Source organism: Elgaria multicarinata, chromosome 4, assembly GCF_023053635.1.
Source record: "Elgaria multicarinata webbii isolate HBS135686 ecotype San Diego chromosome 4, rElgMul1.1.pri, whole genome shotgun sequence".
Classification (NCBI taxonomy): domain Eukaryota; kingdom Metazoa; phylum Chordata; class Lepidosauria; order Squamata; family Anguidae; genus Elgaria; species Elgaria multicarinata.
This window is the reverse complement of record NC_086174.1, coordinates 5,035,793-5,052,566: the sequence shown is the minus strand read 5'-3', so window position 1 is coordinate 5,052,566 and position 16,774 is coordinate 5,035,793. Positions and strand designations below refer to the sequence as shown.

Here is a 16,774-nt window from a genome sequence, read left to right as displayed (position 1 = left end):
AATAATAATAATAACCCTCCTCTCCCTCTGGATCGAGGCAGGAAGCAACACCAAACACAATATAATACATAAAAACGCAGGATATGTCTTGTTCCATCAATTGTATAATTGGGAAGGAAGTGGGGGGTCCTTTGTTGTTAAACCTCAAACCTCAATCAACAACAACAACGGCCCTGCACTTGTAAAGCTATACATGGAGACCCCCCTCCCAGCCCCACAGAGGATGTTTCTCTCCCTCCTCCCCCCCCCCCCATTTCAGAGTTAGGGACCCTGGAGTCCTGGTGCCCCCCCCCTCCTCCACCAGCACCCAAGTTCCCGGGGAGACTTCCTGGGGGAGGGTCCCAAACAGCACCCCCAGAGCAGCCTTTACTAAGGCTGTACCATTCTGCAAAGAAAGAGGGGGGGGTTAGCCCCTCCAAAAGCCTGCTTCCCCAAGATCGCCTACTTGCACCTACAGGCGAGCACCCCTTCTTCACGCGTGGTACGGTCCACCTCTCCCCTACTTACCTCCTGAGTTTAACCCTCCCGCCCGGTGGGCGCCGCAGCCTTCAGTCAGTCGCTCCGGGGATCCGTAGGCAGCAACCATTCGGTGAGGGAGGGGGGAGAAGGCGGCGGTGGGGGGGGGAAGTAAGTGAGGTCGCTGTCTTCGCCTCCGTCAAATCCTCGCTGCCTCCGTAACCCCCTCCAAGTTAGCGGCGGATTGGTTCGTTCCTCAGAGCGAGCGGTCCAACCCGCAGAGCCCCTGCCGGCGCCTCACCTCTCGCTCGCTCGACTTCACCTCGCCCGCCGCCGGTTCCTTCAACGCCTCTTCGTTCATTTCCGTAAGGAGGCGGCGGAAAGGGACGAGGGCGGCGCGGGAAAGGACGAAGATCTACGGAGATTGCCGAAGTGGAGAGGGAGGAAGCGCGCGCGCCAGAGAGAGAGAGAAAGAGAAAGAGAGAGAGAAGTCCGGCGCGGGGGAGGCGAGGCGAGGTTCGGAAGCTGACGGAAAGTGCCGACTCTCTCTCACTCCTCTGCCAGTCCCGCCCCCCAAATTCTACGCATGCGCAATGGGCGAAACTAGTTTTCCCGCCCAAACTAACCTTCGCTTTTAGTCAAGTTATAGAATATATCTATTTTTGTCGTTATTTTAGGAATTAATTGGTTCAAGCCAATCCTTGATATCTTAGGATCTGGACATGAGGCAATCTTGAAGGATTTTTACTAATTCGATGTAGTGGCATTTTCTACACACACACACGCCTGTGGCTCTTTTTTTGTTCATTTTCTTTCCCCTCAGAGTCATTTGGCTTTATTTCCTTTTGCCTCATAGAGCTCCATCACACCTGCATGTTTGCCCTGGTTTTTTTTATTATTATTATTATTATTATAATAATATTTATTTGTATCCCGCCTTTTGCCCAATACTGGGCCTCAAGGCGGCCTTACAAAGTTTAAAACATACATTGTATTATTATTATTATTATTATTATTATTATTTGCACTTATATACCGCTCCCATAGCCAGGGCTCTCTGGGCGGTTTACAGAAATTCTAAAATTAAGATAAAAACGAGTATACAAAATTTAAAATTCTAAAACACAGAACATACACACATAAAGCATTAAAAACCGTTAAAAAAACTAAACTAAACATGTGGGTGATTAAGATAAGCATAAAAAACAACACAACAAAATTATAAGTCATTAACATACATGGGGGGGCAGATGTGGGAAGCCTGATCAACTTACACCTTTGTGCTTTTATATTTTTATTTATTTATTAATTGCATTTATATACACACACACACACCCTGAATAGCCGAAGCTCTCTGGTCGGTTCACAAAAATTAAAACCAAAGTATAAAACAAACAGTATAAAAACATGATATAAAATACAATATAAGAGCACAACCAGGATAAAAGCAGCAGCAGTGCAGAAGTACAAATTTAAAACAGCCAGATTAAAATTAAATTAATTGACTATTAAAATACTGGGAGAATAAAAAGGTCTTCACTTGGCATCTGAAAGAATATAGTGTAGGTGCCAGGCGATCTCCCAGGCATTTAACAGCATTTAATAACGCTAAGTTTGTTTTTTAACGGCCCCCAGAACTGTTGTTTTTAGATGGATACTGTTGTTTTTATGTTTTTGGTGGTTTTAAATTTTGTATACTTTTTAAATGTTTGCTGTTTTTAACTTTTGTAAACTGCCCAGAGAGCTTCGGCTATGGGGCGGTATATAAATGTAATAAATAAATAAATAAAAATAAATAATTCCACAGCTGGGGTGCCACAGCAGACAAGGCCCTTCTCCAGGTAGCCACCTGCCTTCATCTTTACACCTCTCCTCTCCTGCGCACCAGCTGGAGGCTTTGGAGCGTGAACATACTAAACGCCGATGCAGGCTTACTTTTGAGTAAACACCATTGAATAGACAGAGACTTACAGAAGTAAGACCTCAGAAGTAAGCATGGGATTGCATTCTCTCCAGTTTGCTGTTTTAAGACTTAAAAAAGAAAGCTTCTGAGTGATCACACTATTAAAAATCAGTTCTATATGTGTTTACTCAGAAGTTAGACTCTCTCTGTTCAATGGGGTTTACTCAGAGGTAAGCCTGCATGTACGACTGGGATGTAAATGCAGATGAAATCAATGGGATTTACTTTTGAGTAGGGGAACCAGCGGATCTGTAGTGTATGAATTCGAAGAGGCACAGCTTCGCATAATCAAAGTCATGGAAGATCGATTCTTCGAACTTATACATTACTAGGAGAAGGGTTTAAGGGGGGAAATTTAAAAATCAAAGGATGACCCAATCTGATTCAAACTTGGCGTGCTGAAATCCCTCGTTAAGAGCTATCACTGTGCCAATTTTGATCTCTTTAGCTTTAAAAATGAAGGTGCTGCTGGCAAGGAGGGTGCATTTTCCACATTTCTTTTAAGGTGAACATCGAATTGAAAACGATGGATGAAAATAAACGTTGAGGGTAGTGCATTGTCCTTTCGATTTACCGGAAGAACCAGACTTTCCCCACGCCAAAAAACAGCGCTAAGCGTAGGGTGACCATATGAAAAGGAGGACAGGGCTCCTGTAACTTTAACAGTAATGTAGAAAAGGGAATTTCAGCAGGTGTCAATTGAAGAGGGTGACATTCCCTCTTCATCACAACAGTTAAAGCTGCAGGAGCCCTGCCCTCTTTTGTATCTGGCCACTCTATTATAGCTAGTGTAGCTTTAACTGTTGTGATGAAGAGGGAATTTCACCCTCTTCAATTGACATCTGCTGAAATTCACTTTTCTACGTTACTGTTAAAGATACAGGAGCCCTGTCCTCCTTTTCATAGGGTCACCTTAGCTAAGCGAGGGGGGGGGAGCGAGGTCACGGAAGGACATGGATGATGTCATCTGAGTCCTTTGCACACAACCCATGTCGACAGTGGGCTATAACGCTGGTGTGATTTTCTCCCAGGCATTTAGCAATAAGTAATGAGCCTGGGTCTGTTTTTTGGCTCATGGTTTTTAAAGCAGTTATAGTGGTTTTAAATGTATGTGTGTATTGCATGTTTTTGTGGGTTTTAATTTTTGTATATTGTTTTTAAGTGTGTTAATCTTATGTGAACTGTCCAAAGAGCTTCAGCTATGGGGTGGTATACAAATGCAATAAATAAACAAACTCCTAGCATCCTCCAGCTAGCTGTGAGTTGTAGTCCCATCACAGCTGGAGGGCACGAGGTGGGAGAAGGCTGCTTAACTGGTAGGAAATCCCACTGATTGAGCACTGAGAAGACATTTGTTCCACCCTGGTAAAGGGGAGATGCCATTTGGCTTTTCTACCTCAAATATACAAACAAGTTCCTTAAAAGCAGGTCACCAGTCTTCAATCCAAGTTGGGGGGGGGGCGGATACAGCCACCAATGTCTCCCATCTTGAAAATGTCACAAAATCTTCCTTGTTAGCATCTGTAGCACACAGTTAATCTGCGCAGTTAAGAATGTCTCCACTTCAGAATTTGACTTTTAATCTTACAACACCAGTCATATGTTGAGCTCCATCACACCAGTGAGTTATCACACTCTTGCTATGCCTGGTATGTTTTTTTGCAGCGCAGTACTCACATGACGTTATCCCTGTCCTGCACTCATCTCGCCTCTTCCCCTCCCTTTTCCATCTTATTTTGGAGCAGGGAAAGTCTGGTTTTTTCCCCCTCCGTGTGCAAAAAAGCCGCTTCCTCTGCCCCGTGTATTGCTGTAGTTGCACTATATCAGATCATCCTGCTTTTTGTTGGGGGGGGGGATGTCGAAAGACAGTCTTGTTGACAAAAGAGGAGGGCAATTCTCTGCTCACCGCTCAACCATGAAGGGGGAGTGAGAGAACGCGCCCAAACACCTCATGGAGAAGGTGAGCAACGCTGCAGCCGCCTGGACTCAGCCCCATTCAACTCTATGGTTCTAGGGGAAAGCATGGTGTGTTGTTTTACCATAATTATGCAGTTTCAGGCTGTTGTACTACTGTATTTGCTCAGAAATTATATATATATATATATATATATATATATATATATATATATATGTATATTAGGGTGACCATATGAAAAGGAGGACAGGGCTCCTGTATCTTTAACAGTTGTATTGAAAAAGGAATTTCAGCTGGTGTCGTTTGTATATATGGAGAACCTGGTGAAATTCCCTCTTTATCACAACAGTGAAAGCTGCAGGAGCTATACTAGAGTCACCAGATACAAAAAAAGGCAGGACACCTGCAGCTTTAACTGTTGTGATGAAGATGAAATTTCCCCAGGTTCCCCATATATAGGTGACACCTGCTGAAATGTCCTTTTCAATTCAACTGTTAAAGATACAGGAGCCCTGTCCTCCTTTTCATATGGTCACCCTAATATATATATAATATATGAAATTAACTACTGGGGGAAGGAGAACGTAGGGGGAGGAATGGGAGATTTCGCCAGCATAGTAGCGCTCCAGGTGAAAAGATACATGAGCTGAAATAGCGCAACAAGGCACAGACATGAAAGTGCCCCAGCGCTCCACTTGCTAAGGAAACGGAGGGGAAAACTGCAGACTCAAACTGGGGGTGGGGGCGTTTGGGGAGAATAGGTGTGATGGAACTTATTGATAGGGATGAAAGTGTTTTTATATTGTATTTTATATCATGTTTTTATATTGTTTGTTTTATATTTTGAATGGTTTTTAATTTGTGTGAACCGCCCAGAGAGCTTCGGCTATACAGTGTTTGCTTCGGCAAAACTAGGGTGACCCTATGAAAAGGAGGACAGGGCTCCTGTATCTTTAACAGTTGTATTGAAAAGGGAATTTCAGCAGGTGTCATTTGTATATATGGAGAACCTGGTGAAATTTCCTCTTCATCACCACAATTAAAGCTGCAGGTGCCCTGCCCTCTTTTAAATCTGGTCACAGTATAGCTCCTGCAGCTTTAACTGTTGTGATGAAGAGGAAATTTCCCCAGGTTCCCCATATATACAAATGACATCTGCTGAAATTTCCTTTTCAATTCAACTGTTAAAGATACAAGAGCCCTGTCTTTTTCATATGGTCACCCTAGGCAAAACAGCTGTGTTATGTCTATGATCATCACAACTGGAAAACTTTGAGAAAATACGTGGAGGAAAGAACAGTTTGAAAAATGTAAAAATGATTCTGTACCAAACCATTATTATTATTATTATTATTAATATTAATATTAATATTTATTTATATAGTGCCATCAGTTTTCATGGTGCTGTACAGAACATGAGGTTGTACGGTATGTAATGGCATTGCCCTGTTACCAATTCCTCAAAATGGCCAATATTCAAGCAAACGTACTAAATTTTGCTTTTACTGTATCAAACCACAACACCAGAAGCCATTTAAGTTTTGACATGTCTTGTGGTAACTTCATGACTAAGTAAGGCAGAAACCCAAGTTACTGACAGCAGCTTCAAACAAAAATATGCATTTGAAGTCAAATGAAAACTTCATGGAATATAGATAGTGAAACTCTTTAACCTGGCACTTTATCTTTCTTTTAATTAAGGATTTGTGTATTTTAGAAACTCGAAGCATCCATCATTCTCCTCCTCACTGAAGAAGGGAGGCGGGGAGAACACAAAACCAACACATCAGATCTATACCAAGCAGGATATGACACTTTGAAAACGGTTTGAAAACTGCATATGGAGTGTGTCCTGGGCCCCAACAGTTGTCACTACTGTTATAAACCATTTTAAAGCGGTAGTATAGATCCTGTGGCTACAGTTCGAGGAAGAAGCTTGAAAAGTATTGGCAGTACAGGAAATTCTCACCTTCCATCAATCTTGCTGTCATTCACCTTGTAGATCACATTCGCACAGCACCTCCTCTCTGCTACTGAAGCCCTGCTGGATCAGACCAAAGGCCTATCCCGTTGGGAACCCCCACAAATAGCCCTCTGCCACTGTTAGCACCTACTAAAGGTAGCATCATAGGTGTTGACAGCACTTTTCATTAGGGTGTGCACCCAGGGAATTTTATTTATTTATTTTTAAAGTTTGAACATGTATTGGATACTCAATCATAAAGGACATTATTTTATTCATTTATTTACTAAACACTGTAGACATTGATGCCCTATTCCGTGTTTGGCTTGCCTGACCACAGGAGGGCTGTTGCAGGTGAGGAGGGGAAATGAGGAGACTCTCCTCAAGCCCCAGCATTGGTGGGGCTTTGTGGTGATACTGGCTGGAGAAGAGGCTTAGAAAGCAATATTAGCATCCAGGGGCCCTCCTCCTGGCCTCTTTGAAGCATTGCTCCCATAAGAGATGCTCCCAACAGAGTGATTCCTTTTCACTCTTACTGCCAGGAGCAATGGCACACTGTTAGGGGCAAGAAGGCAGCCAGAGAACTCTTCCTGCTACATCTGGATCCCCCTCTGGATTCCTACTTAATGCCCCTCTCAATTCAACACTTATTGCTTGAGACAAAGTGGGGTGTGCCTGGGCACACCCGGCACAACCCTTGTGCACACCTATGGGTAGCATATAGCCATCACGGCTAGATCCTCCATGAATTTCTCCAGTCCCATTCGAAAGCCATCTAAACATACTTTGTGGCAGCTAATTCCACAGGTTTATTTATTTATTTATGGTTTGCATTTCTATACCGCCCAATAGACGAAGGTTAACTATGTGTTGTGTGAAGAAGTACTTCTTGCATTTCAATTTATTTATTTGTTTTTATTACCCAATAGCCAAGTTCACAAGTTCTGGGCAGTTCATAATTAAAACCACGAACTACAAAGAGCTTAAAAGTTAAAAAAATATCAAAATAAACCCAGCAACAGTTACAGCCCAGGGAAAGCCTGTGTGAAAGGGTGTGTGTTCAGGAAGTGTTTAAAGGTGTTACATTTTCTGCCTCCCAAATTGTACACGGGGGATAGTTTTCCAGAGGGTGGGTGCCACTACAATTTCCTCTGACTGTAACATAGTCATCGTCGTCCCCCAATTTGAGGTTAATCAAGCATCAGATGAAGCTGACAGTGTCCATGAAAGCTCACGCCAGAATACATTTGTCAGTCTTTAAGGTGCCACAAGGCTCTTTGTTGTCTTACCTGTCCAATCGGATTCATTGGATGACTCCAGGTTGTAGTATTGTGGAAGAAGGAGGCACATTTATCCACATTTATTTATTTATTACATTTATATACCGCCCCATAGCCAAAGCTCTCTGGGCGGTTTACACTTTCTCCACACCCTGTGTAATTTTACAAACTTCTATCCCCTTATTTGCCTTTTTTTTCTAAACTAAAACACTCCAGACAATGTAATCTGACTTCACTCATGGAAGAGGAGGACATTTCCTGCACTAAACAAGCCCTCTTTTCTTTTTCAACCTCCATCTAACCCCACGCACACCTTTAATCCTGCCTTTCCAGTGTCTGCGTAGCCAGGAAAACTGAGAGTCAAGAAGGTGATTCTTGCCTTTTTCACGCCAGCCTTCACTAGTAAATGCTTTTCAACAACCTCTGCATAGCTGTTGTCACATTTAGATCAGCCCAGAGAAAGAAAGCCTCAAGAACGCATACAGAACAGGCTCCTGTGCTAAATTGAATCTGGCAAGCCTATTATTATACCGCTATTAAAAGGGATTGTGGGGTCGGGGAGCCTCAACTCCGAAACCAGAGTGGAACTCTGGCTCCATTTGAATGCCCAAAGGTACATCTGCAAAGGCAGCCAGCACGGACTACTTCCGTGTAACACCTTTCAAACACCATGTTGTGCTCACAGAGTGATTACAGAACAGATTTTACCACATTCTTTCAACACAGGCTTATAGGAGAAGTGGGTGTTTCCAGGGCCGGTGCTACCATAGAGTCCACTCAGGCAGCCGCCTAGAGCGCCAAGCTAAGAGGGGCGCTGGGCACAGCACAGCATTCACGCGCGTTGGCTGTGAGCCGGCCCTGCCCGAGGATTCAGCTGGGCCTGGGCAGGCGAGATGGCACCCTGCACCCGCCCAGCCGAAGCGAAGCCACGGACGCTGGGGTGGGGGTGGGGCGGTTCCACGTTCGGACTTCCAGAACGCGCCCGAAAGAGAGAGAGAGAGAGAGAGAGAGAGGATGTATGGGTGAATGGGGTGCGTGAGGTCTTTGAGTGAATGCATATGTTCATGTGTGTGTTTGTTTGGAGTGAGTGATGCTGAGTGTGTGTGTGCACGCACGTGTGAGTTGGGGGGATGATTTGGAGGTGATATTCCTATTAAATAATGCATTTTAGACCCATAGATGTTCCTTTCCAATTTGTTTGCTATAATTGGCATGACGTATTTCCTGCACTTTAAAATAAATTTAGCAGTTTCAAGTTTTGTGCTTCTTATTTTTTCCAGGAAACATCTGTTCTTAAAAATCAAAGTTGGCGTTTTTTTTTGTAGGGGCGGGGTGGGTGAAAGTAGCTCACCTTGCCTAGGGCGCAAAATAGTCTGGCACCGGCCCTGGGTGTTTCTAAAACATTTAGAAACGAGGGGCACCTTTATTCCAATGGTAAAAGGGCAGGGGAGATGGTGTGGTGGGGATTGGAGAGGCTATGAAAGGTGTGAGACTATTAAAATCTGACCCCCATACACACACCCCTTTCAGTCCTCTCCCTTTGGTGGCCCGAATGCTCCTGCCAGCTTGCCCTCAGCCATGTGGTGCTATTAGGGATTGCCTTGCCCCTTATGTCCCTGCCCAGTATTTATTTATTTATTTATTACATTTCTATACCGCCCAATAGCCGGAGCTCATTGTGATCCTCATAAGGAGTGCTTCCGATGGTGCTTGTTCTGGCCCATTGTCATGATTCAACCATTTCCTGGTGAGGGTCTTAATAATATAAACTGGTTCAGCTCTCCCCTCCGAAATCAAATCATGGATAATTAATTGATTATGGACTGACCTAACTCAAGAGTGCCCCCACCCTAGAGATCAAGTGGGTGGCGACAAAGGAGGCAGCATTCTCACCTGTGGCATCCTGGTAGATACTAAGTTAAAATATGTTTTTTATTTTCTCATTTTAAGTATTGGGGGGATGCCGCATTTTAAACTAGAAATGAAGCTTTCTCTCTGCCGTTTTGGTACTCAGTTGTGTTATTGATTTATTTTGCATTGTAAACTGCCGTGGGATAAACATGATAAAGGATGGTTTATAAATGCCTTAAGCATATAAATGAACTTTCAGCAACTGGTGGTAGGGAAGTCAATACCAGGCACTAAGGAATAATGAAGGCAGAATGTTCCCTGCATATGGCACAAGGCAGCAGGGAAAAATCAGTTCAGTATTCTGCTCCAGTTGGACTGTCCCTCCTTTTACACACAGGGTTCTTTTTTTTTTCTTTTTTTTTATCATCACCTGCCCTTATAAGCTGTTATTTTTAATTTTGTTTTATAATTTTTTTTATTAAAGTGTTGTTGTTTTACTTGCAAGCCACCTTGCAGGGATTTTATCCTAAAAGGCACAATATAAATAATTGTAATCTTATATGAGAATATAGAATCATAGAATAGTAGGGTTGGAAGGGACCTGTAAGGCCATCGAGTCCAACCCCCTGCTCAAGGCAGGAATCCACCCTAAAGCATTCCTGACAGGTGGTTGTCCAGCTGCCTCTTGAAGGCCTCTAGTGTGGGAGAGCCCACAACCTCCCTAGGTAACTGGTTCCATTGTTGTACTGCTCTAACAGTCAGAAAGTTTTTCCTGATGTTCAGCCGGAATCTGGCTTCCTTTAACTTGAGCCGGTTATTCTGTGTCCTGCACTCTGGGAGGATCGAGAAGAGATCCTGGCCCTCCTCTGTGTGACAACCTTTTAAATATTTGAAGAATGCTATCATGTCTCCCCTCAATCCTAGCTTCTCCAGGCGAAACATGCCCAGTTCTTTCAGTCTCTCTTCATAGGGCTTTGTTTCCAGACCCCTGATCACCCTGGTTGCCCTCCTCTGAACCTGCTCCTGCTTGTCTGCATCCTTCTTGGAGTGTGGTGCCCAGAACTGGACGCAATACTCAAGACGAGGCCTAACCAGGGCCGAATAGAGGGGAACCAGTACCTCGTGCAACTTCTATTAATGCAGCCCAAAATAGCATTTGCTTCTTTTGCAGCCAAGAGGCCTAACCGGGGCCGAATAGAGAGGAACCAGTACCTCACACGATTTGGAAGCTATTCTTCTATTTATGCAGCCCAAAATAGCATTTGCTTTTTTTGCAACCACCTCACACTGTTGGCTCATATTCAGCTTGTGATCTAGTGTAGTGTAAGGCTTATTATTCGAGATCCACCATACCAATTCTGCTCATTTTTGTTTTAAACTGAAGTTTGAGCAGTGTAGATGTGCAGAAAATTTCAAAAGTTTGAAAAGTCGAAAGCTTGAGCTTTAATAGCAAAATAGTATGTTTCCACGCCCTGCCCAGGAGCTTGAGGCAGTCAGGGAACTACAGCTCCGTTGTAGCTCTGCACCACACAGGCGCGCAGGGATAAAAACCCAAAGTCAGGGACAGAGATTTGTGAGCCAAGACCACTCTCAAAGCGGCCATATTGGCGGCACGGGTGGCGGTGGTGGAGCTGGAGGCAACACAGCAGACACTCTGAAGTAGTGTCAGCAGATGAAAAGAAGTAGTGTCAGCAGATGGAAAAGCTGGGTTTTAAAATGTGGGGAAAGAGGGAAGGAGTTGGACCGGACGCCTGAGGGGAAGGAGCAAATGTCAGTCAGCAGCGACGAGAGTGAGGAAACGAGGGCAAAAAGTCTTTGGTTGCACTGAAAGAAAATAACCTCCACACAGCTTCTGGAGGAGGTCTGACAGAGCACGAGTCAAGGAACATGTTTTGCCCTCAGATTACTAGCGCCCATGGTGAATCGGCTTAGTAAATAAAATAAAATTGTGTCCAATTCTGGGCACCACACTTCAAGAAGGATGCAGCCAAGCTAGAGGGAGTTCAGACGAGGGCTACGAGGATGATCAGAGGTCTGGAAACAAAGCCCTATGAGGAGACACTGAAAGAAAATGCCCATGTTTAGCCTTGAAAAGAGAAGTCTGAGGGAGACATGATAACTCTCTTTTCCATCCTCCCAGAGTGCAGGACACAGAATAATGGGCTCAAGTTACAGGAGACAGATTCCGGCTGGACTTCAGGAAAAACTTCCTGACCGTTAGAGCAGTACGACAATGGAACCAGTTACCTAGAGAGGTGGTGGGCTCTCCCACCCTAGAGGCCTTCAAGAGGCAGCTGGACAGCCATCTGTCAGGGATGCTTTAAGGTGGGTTCCTGCCTTGAGCAGGGGGTTGGACTTGATGGCCTTAGAGGCCCCTTCCAACCCTACTAGTCTATGATTCTATGAAAATAAAATATTGGTGAGGGGAACTGGAGCGGGTATGGTAGTCTGGGAAGCTGACTGTCAACTGTGAGAGGCCATGTCCATTGGCTTCCTAGGGGCCAATTCCCCCCACCCCCAAGAGACTGAACGCAGCTCAGATGCCTTTAAAATCCTCTGCTTTCTGTGGATACATTGTCAATGCCTGCCATACTCAAATTTCAAGCAATTAACTTCAGTGCTGTTGAAGAGTCCCTTGTGTACTGCACACCCCATAAGCTTCCAAGATTTATATATTGCTCTGCCACCCACCCCTTTTTACAGTCCTGTTTTATTAATAGAAATTTCCCAGATATTTTCAACCTAGCCTGCAAAAGAGCATGGCGGAACCAGAACATTCACAGATACGAGAGAACTAGAGCCAATTCGCACCATAGGAGGTGATGATTAACAGCCATTTTGTGGTACACTGGGAACCCAGCCCTGTCAACTGGGATACCACGTACTCAGCTGCCCTCCGGCAAATACCCAGCAATGCAGTTTGTTGTTTGACGATGGAGCAGACAGGTGCATGGTGAACTATAGACATAGGGCATGTCTAGATGAGTCGTTATCCCGGGATCCACATGACGCACAGGGTATCCCAGGGCCAGGGACGGATGATCCACATGATCCCAGCTCCTTGTGTTTACTCGCGAGGAGCCGGGACAGCTGCCCATAAGTCCCATGGTGTCGGGATTAGGGTTAGGGATCGTCCCGAGACCGTTGGACTTATGAGCAGCCGTCCCAGCTTCGTCCCGGCTCCTCGCAAGTAAACATGAGGAGCCAGGAACTGGGCATGGGGCACCATCAGGGGTGGGACGGGGGAGCAGGAAACCTTTTTTAAAAACAAACACCAACCTTTTCGATGGAGCGCTTGTGCGCTCATCTTCAATTAAAAAAAACCCAAAATGACGGGCACAACGTCCTCCTTCCTCCCAGGATGTCGCGCGCCGCGTGTGGACTGAGGAGGAGGATCTCACAAGCAGAATACCGCGAGATCCTCCCCCTCCCTCCCAGAACGCAGGGAGGTCTAGACTAGGGTGATCCTATGAAAAGGAGGACCGGGCTCCTGTATCTTTAACAGTTGCATAGAAAAGGGAATTTCAGCTGGTGTCATTTGTATATATGGAGAACCTGGTGAAATTCCCTCTTCATTACAGCAGTTAAAGGTGCAGGAGCCCTGTCCTCCTTTTCATATGGTCACCCTAGTCTAGACATGCCCATAGATCTCAACCAGAGAATGCCTGCTGGCCAGGTCTTCAGAATATTCCTGTAAGCCACCAGGGAAGTGGCAACACTGAAAATCAACATCTACATCTTTCTAAAGAAATAATAAAGTAAAAGATCATGTGCGAATTGCCCCTTAGAACAAGAGGAAGTCCAAGTGAATCACTGCTCGGTTTTCCATTGCTGGGTAAGTAACTCCAAAGCATCTCTCTCCATGGGAAGATGCGTGTGCAACCTCAGCATTTGAAGCATGTATGTGTGCATACATGTGCACGCACATACACGCACCCCTTCCTGCAGGGAGAGAGGCAAAGGTTCAGCTTTAGTCTTTCTGAACGGGCGTGGGAAGCAGCAGTGTAACTCACTTGAGGTTCCCTTTCTTCCTTCCCCTCAACGTGCTTGGTTAAAACATCCAAACCCACACTCAATCCTCCCCTTTGTTAGGTGGCATGCTATCAGGATCAAGAACTGGGTAACCAGCTGCTGTAGAGAAAGAAACAAAAGCAGTATTATAGGTGCACACCTACAGAAGGCCAATGGAAAATGTACGTCAAAGTGCATTTCCCAAAGAGACAATTAGCGCATTATGTAGGACTTAGGCAAAATGTCATTGAAACGACTGAATACGCCCACGCATCCTCTCCTCTTAGAAATATAAACACCTTTGCCCACAATTTTTCACTCCTATCTTTTTTAATGGCAGGCAAAGTGAATATTACCTCTGGTGTGTGCGTGTGTATGTGAAAAATAATAGTCTACAGCTACAGGAATATTTTATATATGCTACATATTAATTTTAAAAACAGTCATCCCAAACAGTAACAATGGATTGTTACTTTCTGAATGTTTTCACCAAGGTCTGCTTGTGAGCCACATAGGAAGAGCCCTACAGGATCAGACCAAAATCCCTTCTTGTCAGTATCATAGTGGCCAACTGGATCCCTATGGGAAACCCATAACCAGCACAATAATAGTAACCATCTCCCTCCGTTGCACCCTAGCAACTGGCAATGAGGTGGCAGATAGCCATCATGAGCATTAACTATTGTTCCTGCTGGACATCAGGAAAAACTTCCTGACTGTTAGAGAAGTACGACAATGGAATCAGTTCCCTAGGGAGGTTGTGGGCTCTCCCACACTAGAGGCCCTCAAGAGGCAGCTGGACAACCATCTGTCAGGGATGCTTTAGGGTGGATTCCTGCATTGAGCCGGGGGTTGGACTCGATGGCCTTGTAGGTCCCTTCCAACTCTGCTATTCTATGATTCTATGATAACCTTATCATCCATGAATTTGTCGAATCCCACTTTAAAGCTGTCTAAGCTGGTGGCTGTTACCACATCTGCTTCAACTGCTGAACTAGAAGCCCTCAAGTGCTGCCCTAGAAGCCAAGCTGGAGGAGAAGGCTATCCATGGCTACTAGCACAGATGGTTGTGTGCTATCTCCAGTATACGAGGCAGTAAGCCTGTGTGCACCAGTTGCTGGGGAACATGGGTGGGAAGGTGCTGTTGCAGCATGTCCTGCCTTGTTGGTCCCTGGCTGATGGCTGGTTGGCCCGTGTGAACAGAGTGCTGGACTAGATGGACCCTTGGTCTGATCCAGCATCAGGACACTTCTTAGGTTCTTAAGCAAGAATGTTTGCTCTGAACTAAGTTCTACCATATCCAAAGTTGCTCACTCCTAGGTACGTGTGTATAGGATTGCAACCTAAAGATTTAATTTGGTTTACTGACCTCAGCCCAGAAGGCCACCAACTAGGTTGAGACAAACACTACTGACACATAGGCCATAGCTAGACCTTAGGTTTATCCCTGGATCATCCAGGGGTCAAACCTGTTCATCTAGGTGACACACAGGGGATCCAGTGCTCAGGCAGGGGCGAACCCTGGATGATCCCAGGATAAACCTTAGGTCTAGCTGTGGCCTTAATCCCCCCTTTTCTTATTGTTACTTGATAGGTTCCAGAGCTCAGGCATGGTATGAACTGCACAGGCATTTGATCTGTGTGGGCTGATGGATGAATAGGCCTGGCGGTGGGACAAAGATTGGGCAAGAGGCCCTTTGCAGCTCTGTGACTTGAAACAAGTTCCACAGCTCAGCCCTATAGTCACCAGCTTCTGAACAAGCTAGCATATTAAACCAACATCAAACTGTGGTTTTAATATACTGGATTCTTCCAAAGCTGCTGAGTAAGCAAGGCCACAAGCTGTGATATACCTGCTCTGTATGTAGGCCTGTGTGTATAGTTTGGTTCTTGCAAGTGAACTGCATGATGGGATTGGAATGATGGATGTGCCTGAATGTGCTGTAATGCTGAAACTGCTTAATTGTAAGGAAATGCTTCACTGGTATTTCTAACTGTCAAAACCTTTTGATATTGTATGAGACAAATAAGATAGCTTGATGAGGAGGACTGACCATCCAGGTCAATCTGACATTGCTAGAAGAGTTATGGGCCACCTGTTGATAAGATATAATGAAGAATTTGATCTGTCTTTGTTTTGCTTTAGAATTTTGCCAACTGCTAATTGGTTAAGTTGCAAATGTATATAAATATACCTGCTTTTCACACTGCCAGAGGAGAAATTCTTTGTAGGACCGTCTCCAGGCAGCTGCATTATGCTCAATAAAACAGATTTGCCTTACAACCAAAGTGGATTTTTACCCTTGAACATTATAACCATAAGTTTCCGGTTTGGTCGAAACAGGAAACTATGGTTAAGCGGAGGCTTTCTGGTTTCATCATGACTTGCGCAAAGGGTAAATGGGCTCCGTGCAGGATCGGACTTCTCATATACATCTCTCATGATCATCCAAACCAGCTCAATATGTCAAACAAGTTGACCTCCCAAATAATATTGCTTTGAGGTACTGGTTCCCCTCTATTCAGCACTGGTTAGGCCTCATCTGGAGTATTGCATCCAGTTCTGGACACCACAATTCAAGGAGGACGCAGACAAGCTGGAGCGTGTTCAGAGGAGGGCAACCAGGATGATCAGGGATCTGGAAACAAAGCCCTATGAAGAGAGACTGAAAGAACTAGGCATGTTTAGCCTGGAGAAGAGAAGATGGAGGGGAGACACGATAGCACTCTTGAAATACTTGAAAGGCTGTCACACAGAGGAGGGCCAGGATCTCTACTCAATCATCCCAGAGCGCAGGACACGGAATAATGGGCTCAAGTTAAAGGAAGCCAGATTCCAGCTGGACATCAGGAAAAATGTCCAGACTGTTAGAGCAGTATGAAAATGGAATCAGTGACCTAGGGAGGTTGCGGGCTCTCCCACACTAGAGGCCTTCAAGACGCAGCTGGACAGACATCTGCCAGGGATGCTTTAAGGTAGATTCCTGCAGGGAGTTGGACTTGATGGCCTTTTAGGTCCCTTCCAACTCTACTGTTCTATGATTCTAGGAGCTCAATAAATTCATTAGCTAAAAGGTTGTTGGCTCTGATACTGCAGAAGGAAAAAATCGTATTCTACCAGTTCCTAAGCACTGAACGTTCACGTCAAGCCGTTGCTCGCATTGAAATCAAGGCTTGTACATACAGGAGGGACTTCAGAAATATCAAAATCTCATTATGAAGAGTTTTGGTGACGAGCAAAGACGGCATCGTCCCCAAACTCCACTTTACAAATATTGGTTTGGCTGAGAACTGTAAGAAGCCTATGGACTGACTCTTTGGGATATTTAATTATT

General features: G+C 44.9%; 1 protein-coding gene across 2 annotated transcripts in view; it reads right to left on the bottom strand.

Annotated features, from left to right (window-relative positions):
- Positions 1–16,774, bottom strand: part of EXTL3 (exostosin like glycosyltransferase 3) — a 208,354-nt gene that overhangs the window by 166,668 nt on the left and 24,912 nt on the right. The window contains exon 1 of one of the 2 annotated variants that reach the window (XM_063123728.1): positions 508–733. The exons of the other annotated variant lie outside the window; for it this stretch is intronic. The gene's annotated coding sequence lies outside the window, so the exon portion shown is untranslated. Of the gene's footprint in view, positions 1–507; positions 734–16,774 lie in introns of those variants that run through there. 2 annotated transcript variants of the gene reach the window in all.